Source organism: Ictidomys tridecemlineatus, chromosome 1 (assembly GCF_052094955.1).
Source record: "Ictidomys tridecemlineatus isolate mIctTri1 chromosome 1, mIctTri1.hap1, whole genome shotgun sequence".
Lineage (NCBI taxonomy): Eukaryota > Metazoa > Chordata > Mammalia > Rodentia > Sciuridae > Ictidomys > Ictidomys tridecemlineatus.
Genome location: NC_135477.1, coordinates 86,998,579 through 87,010,884, shown reverse-complemented (window position 1 = coordinate 87,010,884; position 12,306 = coordinate 86,998,579).

Genomic DNA, 12,306 nt, shown 5'->3' with positions numbered 1-12,306 from the left:
TGTCTCTCACCTCTCTCTCTTTCCCCCTCTGTCTATTACTCTCTCCCTGCTTTCTGGCTGCCAGGAGGTGAGCAGCTTTTCTGCACCATGCACTCTCCACCATGATGTTCTTCCTCAGTGCAGGCCCAGAAATAATGGCACCAACTAACCGTGAACTGAAACCTTTGAAACCATGAGCCAAAGTAAATCTTCCTCCTTTTAAGTTGATTTTCTCACAATGGTGGACAGCTGACTAATACAGGAACAGAGGGGATTAATATCCACCTCCAATGTCTCAGACTTTTTGTCTACATCCTCATTTAGTTCTTGCAACAATTAATTATATGAGGTCTTCTTTATGGCTTTTGTTCTTTTTCACTTCCTGTTTACCCAATAGCTAATGCCTCTGCCTCATTGTAGGGATGACCCAGTGTTTTGGACTCTGACAAAGATAGCCTTGTGTTTCAATTCCAGTTCTGTTGCCATCTGTGAATGGTGGGACTCTAAGTTATTTGATCTTTTTCCAAATCTGTTACTTGATCGAATTAGTTGTTTGATGATCTTCATGAACTGTCTCATCAGAAAAAGTCCCATTACATATTTGTTTTGCATTTAAGAATTAAGTGGTGTTCATATCTGGTCTGAGCAACTTGATAAAATCATCAAAATTAGTCTTTAAATTACATTTCCTGGTTGGTAAGAATAACGATAGGCTTATTTGCAATTTTAAGATAATTTTAAAATTTCTAAAACCAGGTGACTTAAACAACAGATAAGAGAATAGGAGTTTGGGATCAGTGGATCAGTGTATCTGTAGGATAGTTCCTTTGGATTGTGATAGTCCTAAGACAGACTGAAGGTATGTCCATTTTCTCCTCAGTATCAGTTATAACTATAGTGGTCCCTTAGTATCCATGGGGAATTGGTTCCAGGACCCCCTGGACACCACAAATCCACAAATGCTCAAGTGCTTTGTTTAAACTGTGTAGTATTTACATATAGCATACACATATCTTCCTGTATACTTCAGATCATCTCTAGATACTTATAATACTAATACAATGTCAATGTTATGTAAATGATTGTTACTCTATTGTTTAAGGAATACAATAAAAGAGTCTGTACATGTTCAATAAGGATGCATTAGTTTTTAGAATATTTCAATTTGCACTTGGTTGAATCTATGGATCTAGAACCCGTGAGTACATAGGACCACCTGTGTATTTCTTTTTCTCTTGTCCTAAAGAGCGTGTTACAATGCAAAAGAGTAGAAATGGTATGTTACAGGGATAACTTTGAATCCCCTCTAATTTTTTTTTTTTTTGGTACTAAGGATTGAACTCAGAGCTGCTTAACCACTACTGAGCCACATCTGCAGCTTTTTTTTAGTTTTTATTTTTGAAATAGAGTTTCACTAAGTTGCTTAGTGCTTTGCTAAGTTGCTGAGGCTGGTTTTGAACTTGAGATCCTCCTGTCTCAGCCTGCTGAGTTGCTAGGATTGCAGGCATATGCTACCACACCTGCTTCTCCCGCCCCTAAAATAGGGTCTTGCTTTGTTACCCAGAGTGGTCTTGAACTCACAATCTTCCTGCCTCCAGCCTTCTGAATACCAGCAAATTGCAAATATCCTTCAGGTCTTTCTGGAGTGGTCTTCCAGCCCTCAGCTTATGGATGGTGTGTGACACCCTGTTATGGCATGCTTGGCCCCTCCCATGCTTATTTTCCCCACAAGCTTATAAAACAAAGGTAAGGGTCTTGTCTTTCACCTGCTGGGTGTGTAATTTGGGTGGTGGATTGTGTTTGGCACATGGCTAGCCACTCTGCCAATAATCATTATTGAACTGACTCGCAGAAAGTGACATTTGGATGGAACATATGTGTCTGTGTTGAGGTTCATAATTGCCTTAACTGAATTTGAGGCACCAGGAGGACACAAAGAAAGGCTCTTGCTGGTTCTGTTATACTTTATTGATTTAAGAAACTAAAAATGAATGTTATCTTACAACTGTTAAAGTGCTAGCCAAAGATCCAAAGTGAATGCTTTTTATAGGGTAGTTTTACTAGTTTTAACTTTTTTTTGATGAGAAGATCTGTTTCATTTTAAATTAAATTGAATTGAATCAGAGGAAGAGTCTAGGATTTTCCTTTCAGTGACTTGGATACTCCTTTGGAGAAGTTAACCTAAAAGAATGATTCTGCAAACTGTGTTTTATTGAGGTGGGGTGGAAGGAGTCTCAGCAAGGAGTCAAGGTGTTTGTACAGGTAACTTCATTCTGTCCGAATGGATTTAGTACCTTTCAGGTGTTGTTCATGGCTTCCAGGCTTTAAGTTCCACAGGTATAATATGAAGAGAATGAACTTGATTTGATGAACCACCTCTGGTGGTAACATGGGGAAACCTGTTTAAAGTTCCTTTGAGCTTTGGAGTTGCTCTTTTTCAGATAGCACCTTGATTTTTAGGTTCTCAGTTCTTGATGTTTTTTAGTCTGTCAGGAATTTGAAGTACAATGTCATAATTATAGACATTTCCTTCAGTGTTTTATGATAAGAATTGGATGGAAATGGTATGTTATTTTGGGAACATGGTTTGCATTACAGAGCCAGAGATGATAAAGCTGTCATGAGAGGGAATACACAGCAGTAAGGAGGTAGTACATACAAGGGAATGGAAACAGGGCAGAAAAGAGACATAGTTGCTTTGTTGGAATGGCTTCTTGCATTGCTTAATCTGACCATAAGTGAAAAAGTTGTATTTTACAACTGATGATATTGGTAGTAATAGAAAAAGAAAGACCTTTACTTTTTATGGAGGGGGGTACTGGGGATTGAACTCAGGGGCACTTGACCACTGAGCCACACTCCCAGCTGTATTTTGTATTTTGTTTAGAGTCAGGGTCTCACTGAGTTGCTCAGAGCCTTGCTTTTGCACAGGCTGGCTTTGAATTCAAGATCCTCCTGCCTCAGCCTCCCAAGTTGCCGGAATTATGGGCATGCACCACTGCGCCCAGCTAAGACCCTTAGTTTTTGAGAAAAAGGTAGATGTGTTCAATATGCTGAATTTGCTAGTTGACATTGAAATGTTGTAGCCATACACCTGTAGCTATGAATCTTCCCCTATTGTGAAATTTCCACAGGAAATGTCTTCAATGAGTCCAAAATTCTCTAGTCTATAACCTCTTATTTCCAACAAAGCAACTATTTTTTAATAACTTTTTATTTATTTATTTATTTATTTATTTATTTATTTTTATGTGGTGCTTAAGATTGAACCCAGTGCCTTGCACATGTGAGGTGAGTGCTCTACTGTTGAACCATAACCCCAGCCCCCAAAGCAACTATTTTTATAATTCATTTTTGATTATGTGTGATTTCCTATGAATTATAATTATTGCAATTATTGCATCATTATAGAATAGACTTTATCTCTCAGGACCAGCTAGGAATGTGTGGGGCCCAGTACACAAGAAAAATGTGGGGCCCTTGTTCAAAGAGCAGGAGAAAAAGTATTGTTAAAGGTATATGTTAAAATTTAAAGCTTTTGACCCCTCAGAACAGGCCCAGAACCCTCGGAGGGGCAGAGCCGCCCCCGCGCCTGCAAGGTAGGCGGACCTGTGACCCACCGGCAGAACAGGCCCAGCGGCCTGCGGAGGGACAGAGCTGCCCCCCTGTGCCTGCAAGGTAGGCGGAACTGTGACCACCGACAGAACAGGCCCAGCGGCCCGCCAGCGTGGTAGACACATCGCCCCGGTTGGGGGAGGGGCAGAGCTGCCACCCGCGCCTGCAAGGTAGACAGACCTGCAACCAACAGACAGAACAGGCCCAGAGGTCCGCAGAAGGGCAAGGCTGTTGCCCGCGCCTGCAAGGTAGGTGGACCTGCTACCAACTGGCAGAACAGGTCCATCGGCCTGCCGGCGTGGTAGGCACATTGCCCCAATTGGAGGAGGGGCAGAGCCGCTGTCCGCGCCTGCGAGGGAGACTTTGCAACTATACAAGAGCAATATGAATATATAGGTGGAAAATTCAAAAACACAACAGTTTCACCAAGCAGAAAGAAACTCGAATAGTATGAAAAGACAAGGAAAGAAAGGACCACAAGCAATGCAGGTCAACTCAACATTAGAAGTGGTAATACCTGCAGCAGATTGAATGTCAGGTAAAGAATTCAGGATATATATGCTTCAGATGATCTGGAGTCTCAAGAAAGACATTAGACAGCAAAATCAGACAATGAAAGATCACTTCGACAATGAATTACATAAACAAATCCAAGAAGCAAAAGATCAACTATACAGGGAGATAGAGGTTATAAAAAACAAACAGAAATCCTAGAAATGCAGAAAGCAATAAACCAACTTAAAAACTCAATTTTACCAGAGAATACTACCAGCAGAGTAGAACACATAGAGGATAGAATATCAGACAATGAAGACAAAGTATTTCAACTTGAAAAGAACATAGACAGCTCAGCAAGACTGTTAAGAAACCATGAGCAGAACATCCAAGAAATATGGGATAACATAAAGAGACCAAACTTAAGAGTCATTGGGATACAGGAAGGTATAGAGGTCCAAACCAAAGGCATGAGCAATCTGTTCAACGAAATAATACGAGAAAACTTCCCAGACTTGAAGAATGAGACAGAATCCCAAATCCTAGAAGCCTACAGGATGCCGAACATGCAAAATCATAAGAGATCCACACCTAGACACAGTATAATGAAGATGTCCAACATACAGAATAACGAGAGAATTTTAAAAGCTACAAGAGAAAGGAAACAGATCACATTTAGGGGTAAACCAATCAGGATAACAGCTGATCTTTCAACACAGACTCTGAAAGCTAGAAGATCCTGGAATAACATATTTCAAACACTGAAAGAAAATGGGTTCCAACCAAGAATTGTGTATCCAGTGAAATTAAGCTTCAGGATGGAAGATGAAATTAAAACCTTCCATGATAAACAAAAGTTAAAAGAATTTACAGCTAGAAAATCATCTCTCCAAAAAATCCTCGGCAAAACATTACAGGAAGTGGAAATGGAAAATAACAATGAAAACCAACAGTGGGAGGTAGTACAGTAAAGGGGGGAAAAATAATCAAAGAGGGAAAACAAACCATGTTTAGTAACATAAATAAACAATTATGGCTGGAAGAACAACCCATATCTCAATAATAACCCTAAATGTTAATGGCTTAAACTCACCAATTAAGAGACAAAGGCTAGTAGAATGGATCACAAAACAAGACCCAACAATATGCTGCCTACAGGAGACACATTTGATAGGAAAAGATATACATAGACTGAAGGTGAAAGGTTGGGAAAAATCATATCACTCATATGGACTGCGGAAGCAAGCAGGAGTGTCCATACTCATATCAAATAAAATAGATTTCAAGCCAAAGTTAATCAAAAGGGATAAAGAGGGACACTACATACTGCTCAAGGGAACCATACACCAACAAGACATAACAATCATAAATATATATGCCCCAAACAATGGTGCAGCTATGTTCATCAAACAAACTCTTCTCAAGTTCAAGAGTCTAATAGACCACCATACAATAATCATGGGAGACTTCAACACACCTCTCTCACCACTGGACAGATCTTCCAAACAAAAGTTTAATAAGGAAACTATAGAACTCAATAACACAATTAATAACCTAGACTTAATTGACATATATAGAATATACCACCCAACATCAAGCAGTTACACTTTTTTCTCAGCAGCACATGGATCTTTCTCAAAAATAAATCATATATTATGTCACAGGGCAACTCTTAGACAATATAAAGGAGAAGAGATAATACCATGCATCTTATCTGATCATAATGGAATGAAACTGAAAATCAACAATAAAAGAAGGAAGGAAAAATCATGCATCACTTGGAGAATGAACAATAGGTTACTGAATGATCAATGGGTTATAGAAGACATCAAGGAGGAAGTTAAAAAATTCATAGAGATAAATGAAAACACAGACACAACATATCGGAATCTATGGGACACATTGAAAGCAGTTCTAAGAGGAAAATTCGTTGCTTGGAGTTTATTCCTTAAAAAAAAAGAAAAAACCAACAAGTAAATGATCTCATATTTTATCTCAAAATCCTAGAAAAAGAAGAGCAAAACAACAGCAAAAGAAGTAGAAGGCAAGAAATAATTAAAATCAGAGCTGAAATTAATGAAATTGAAACAAAAGAAACAATTGAAAAAATTGACAAAACTAAAAGTTGGTTCTTTGAAAAAATAAATAAAATCGACAGACCCTTAGCCATGCTAACGAAGAGAAGAAGAGAGAGAACTCAAATTACTAGCATACGGGATGTAAAAGGAAATATCACAACAGACACTGCAGAAATACAAAAGATAATCAGAAATTATTTTGAATCCTTATACTCCAATAAAATAGAAGATAGTGAAGACATCGATAAATTTCTTAAGTCATATGATCTGCCCAGATTGAGTCAGGAGGATATAGACAACCTAAACAAACCAATGTCAATTGAGGAAATAGAAGAAACCATCAAAAGATTACCATCTAAGAAAAGCCCAGGACCGGATGGGTATACAGCAGAGTTTTACAAAACCTTTAAAGAGGAACTAATACCAATACTTTTCAAGCTATTCCAGGAAATAGGAAAAAAAGGGAGAACTTCCAAATTCATTCTACGAGGCCAACATCACCCTGATTCCTAAACCAAAGACACTTCAAAGAAAGAAAACTACAGACCAATATCTCTAATGAACTTAGATGCAAAAATCCTCAATAAAATTCTGGTGAATGAGATACAAAAACATATCAAAAAATTGTGCACCATGATCAAGTAGGATTCATTCCTGGGATGCAAGGCTGGTTCAATATACGGAAATCAATAAATGTTATTCACCACATCAATAGACTTAAAAATAAGAACCATATGATCATCTCGATAGATGCAGAAAAAGCATTTGACAAAGTACAGCATCCCTTTATGTTCAAAACTCTAGAAAAACTAGGTTTAACAGGAACATACCTCAATATTGTAAAAGCAATCTATGCTAAGCCTCAGGCTAGCATCATTCTGAATGGAGAAAAATTGAAGGCATTCCCTCTAAAATCTGGAACAAGACAGGGATGCCCTCTCTCACCACTTCTGTTCAACATAGTTCTCGAAACACTGGCCAGAGCAATTAGACAGACGAAAGAAATTAAAGGCATAAAAATAAGAAAAGAAGAACTTAAATTATCACTATTTGCAGATGACATGATTCTATACTTAGCAGACCCAAAGGGTCTACAAAGAAACTATTAGAGCTAATAAATGAATTCAGCAAAGTGGCAGGATATAAAATCAACACGCATAAATCAAAGGCATTCCTATATATCAGCGACAAATCCTCTGAAATGGAAATGAGGACAATCACTCCATTCACAATATCCTCAAAGAAATATAAAATACTTGGGAATCAACCTAACAAAAGAGGTGAAAGACTTATACAATGAAAACTACAGAACCCTAAAGAGAGAAATAGAAGAAGATCTTAGAAGATGGAAAAATATACCCTGTTCATGGATAGGCAGAACTAACATCATCAAAATGGCGATATTACCAAAAGTTCTCTATAGGTTTAATGCAATGCCAATCAAAATCCCAACAGCATTTCTTGTAGAAATAGATAAAGCAATTATGAAATTCATATGGAAAAATAAAAGACCCAGAATAGCAAAAACAACTCTAAGCAGGAAATGTGAATCAGGCGGTGTAGTGATACCAGACCTCAAACTATACTACAGAGCAATAGTAACAAAAATAGCATGGTACTGGTACCAAAATAGGCGGGTGGACCAATGGTACAGAATAGAGGACACAGAAACCAATCCACAAAACTACAACTATCTTATATTTGATAAAGGGGCTAAAAGCATGAAATGGAGGAAAGATAGCATCTTCAACAAATGGTGCTGGGAAAACTGGAAATCCATATGCAACAAAATGAAACTGAATCCCTTTCTCTCGCAAATGCACAAAAGTTAACTCAAAATGAATCAAGGAGCTTGATATCAAATCAGAGACACGGCGTCTGATAGAAGAAAAAGTTGGCTATGATCTACGTACTGTGGGATCGGGCTCCAAATTCCTCAATAGGACACCCATAGCACAAGAATTAATAACTAGAATCAACAAATGGGACTTACTCAAACTAAAAAGTTTTTTTTTCTCAGCAAAAGAAACAATAAGAGAGGTAAATAGGGAGCCTACATCCTGGGAACAAATCTTTACTCCTCACACTTCAGATACAGCCCTAATATCCAGAGTATACAAAGAACTCAAAAAATTAAACAATAAGAAAACGAATACCCCAATCAACAAATGGGCCAAGGACCTGAACAGACACTTCTCAGAGGAGGACATACAATCAATCAATAAGTACATGAAAAAATGCTCACCATCTCTAGCAGTCAGAGAAATGCAAATCAAAACCACCCTAAGATACCATCTCACTCCAATAAGATTGGCAGCCATTAAGAAGTCAAACAACAACAAGTGCTGGCGAGGATGTGGGGTAAAGGGTACACTTGTACATTGCTGGTGGGACTGCAAATTGGTGCAGCCAATTTGGAAAGCAGTATGGAGATTTCTTGGAAAGCTGGGAATGGAACCACCATTTGACCCAGCTATTACCCTTCTCGGTCTATTCCCTAAAGACCTAAAAAGAGCATGCTACACTGCTACATCGATGTTCCTAGCAGCACAATTCACAATAGCAAGACTGTGGAAGCAACCTAGATGCCCTTCAATAGACGAATGGATAAAAAAAATGTGGCATTTATACACAATGGAGTAGTACTCTGCATTAAAAAATGACAAAATCATAGAATTTGCAGAGAAATGGATGGCATTAGAACAGATTATGCTAAGTGAAGCTAGCCAATCCCTAATAAACAAATGCCAAATGTTTTCTTTGATATAAGGAGAGTAACTAAGAACAGAGTTGGGAGGAAGAGCATGTAAGAAGATTAACATTAAACAGGGATGAGAGGTGGCAGGGAAAAGGAGAGAGCAGGGAAATTGCATGGTAATGGAAGGAGACCCTCAGGGTTATACAAAATTACATACAAGAGGAAGTGAGGGGAAAGGGGGAAAAAAACCAAGGGGGAGAAATGAATTATAGTAGATGGGGTAGAGAGAGAAGATGGGAGGGGAGGGGAGGGGATGGGGGATAGTAGAGGATAGGAAAGGCAGCAGAATACAACAGACACTAGTATAGCAATATGTAAAACAGTGGATGTGTAACTGATGTGATTCTGCAACTGTATACGGGGTAAAAATGGGAGTTCATAACCCACTTGAATCAAAGTGTGAAATATGATATGTCAAGAGCTATGTAATGTTTTGAACAACCAACAATAAAAATTAAAGGAAAAAAAATTTAAAGCTTTTCCCTCTCTTCCCCAGTCTTTCCCTCTCTTCCCTTTTATCTTGTCATAGTGTTTTCTTTTTTAAAAATTTGCTATTTAATGTCATCCTAAGTAAAGAAAGATTAACAATTTAAATTGTTGGCATGAATTTTACAGTTCAGCTTTATGTAATGCAATGATGGATTTAAATGCAAATATAAGAGCATTTAATTCACTTGCAGAGACACCAAAATTATACAAACTATATTTCTTAGCTCATATATGCATATGTATTTTGTTCTTACCAGAACAATGGAAATGCTGCATGAAATGAATATGACTCTTCTTGCTTCTGGGTATGGGCAAATTCTACCACTGCTTCCACCTATGGCTTACTGATGAGTAAGGAAGGTCTGGAAGAAAAAGGAGCCATGGATAGCATTACACATACACACACACTCTCTCTCTCTCTCTCTCCAGATGTGTATGCATGTGTGTGTGTGTATATATGTTCATATATACATAAATTTGTACATATGTATATAATATGTATATATATTATATATATCTTATATGTCCAATTATTTTCTGAGTAATTAGTTGACTGCTATAGGACATAACCCAAGTAAGGAAGGACGAGGATGAATGTGACAGGTTCCTTGGTAGCTTGTATTCCTTAGAATTCCAGTGCCTTCAGATAACCTCTCTGGGCTATCTGTACTTACTCAGCTGTAGATATAACTTTGTTATCTTGTACTCACTTTGAATCCTGCTGTACTCCTCTGCATTGTGGCTCCAGTAGAATTCTGTGCTACAAGGACATTTGTAATGATATCGGGGAATGGATGGTAAGGAAAGTAGCAGACATGCACATTGTGTGAATGTTGAATGCTCAAGAAACACTTTGTTATACTATTGGATTTTACTTATAAAACACAAGTACAAAGAGAAAATTATGAATTGCAAGATGGTGACAGAGAGCATTATAACAAGCATTGGGACCTTTCTGAGTGACTGTATAGGTCACATGACCATGAAGCTGGCCATGACATCTTTTACATGACAATGAAGATTGTGCCAATACTGAATATCACAACAGTATTTACTGAACAGCTGTTAGCTGTTTGGCACTGTGTCAAACACTTTAGTATTCATTATCTCTTCTAATGTATACAGTATCTGTTTTATATAGTGGAGCAACTTGTCCACATCACAGAGCAAGAAGATGATGCAACTTGAATTTGAACCTTTCTATGTTATAGCCTGAAGCCTACGGTTCAAAGAAGGAACCTAGGGAATGTTAAGGGGGAAAAAAATTCTAATTTGGTTTATATAACTGGGATTTGAAGAGGGGATCTCAGGAAAAGTTACCTCAGCCTTATTTGCCTCAATTTTTCCATTTGTTCATTCACTTTCTTGTCAGTTTTTAAACATTACAATGCCAATTAATTTTTTTAACTCTTTTTAAAATTTATTTTTTTCCACATTTTTTGAAATTAGTGCATTAGAGTTGTGCATACTGATGGGATTTGTTGTTAGGTAGCTGTGCATGCACAAAATACACCCTATAACAATATAATTTGCACAACATCTTGCTCATCATTTTTGAGTGCATGTTATAAATTCAGGCAGTATAAATTATTGAAAAACTGTTACCTGACTTCTGTGGTTATCTCAGGATGTTGGATAATAAATGTTAGCAGCAGTTGAGGATGGAGTGAAAAAGGTTGTCGTGGGTATTACAATGTTACAAATCACCCTAAAATTTAATAACTTAAAGTAATGATATTATAAACCTGAAACTTGGGCAGAGCTTAGTAGAGATACGTTATTTGTGCTCCATTTAGTGTCAGGTTGGTAAACCAAAGGCAAGGACTGGTTTTTCTCACTCATATATGCAGCAAGTGACAATGGCTATTTAAAATTGGGATCCTGGCTGGGACTGGCTATAACACCTACATATTTGGTCCTCAAGAGAACATCACCTTTTCTCTGATGAAACTCAGCCCCAAGGGACAGTTTCCTTTCTCTTGAGTTGTAACTGATCCCCTAATATGGTAAAATTGATTAAAATATACGTTAGGAGTATTTGAACCTTAGATTTAGCCCTTATAGGGCTGTTTTGGAATTATTTTAATGGTAAATATCCTCTCCAGTTTTCTTTGGCTCTTAAATGTAGTATATTCATCATATCCTTTTACTTTTAATTTATTTGTTTTCCTATTTAAAGTGGGTTTCTATATTTAGTTTGGTCTTATTTTAAAGATTTTTTTAACCCAGCTAGACAATCTCTGCTTTTAATTGCAATGTTTAGACCATTTATATTTAATGGGAATAATTGATATGGTTGGATTCAAATCTAACTTTTTACTATTTGTTCAACTCTTTTTTGTTTTTTTCTTTATTATTTATTTATTACTATGTATTTTTTTTATCTGTCTTCTCTGTTCTTTGTTCTTTTTTCTGTCTTATTTTGTTTTGTTTTTCATTCTACCTACTTTGTTGGCTGATTAGCTAAAACCCTTTATGTGGGTTTAATTTGGGGGGATAATTTTAGTGTTTATAAAACACATAATTTCTGAGATCTATCTTCATGGGATATCATTCCATTCTGTTTATAGTATAGGAGCCCTACAATATCATACTGTAGTTTCTCCCTTTCTGAGCTTTGTGCTACTGTTGCGATATATTTGTACATCCCACAAATATCTTGCTACTATTTTATCGTTAAATAATAAATTTCAAATATTTATATAATTAAAAAGTTTTATGACCCATGTAGTTACCTTTCTGGTATTATTCATTCCATAACATACATGTTTACTTTTTACTTTATAATGTATTTGCTGTTTGACTTCTTAAAATTCATGATAAGTATTGCAATGATTATAAAAAAATGACCTTTTAAGTGAAATAGTTTATCTTGAAAGGATGTACTGAAAC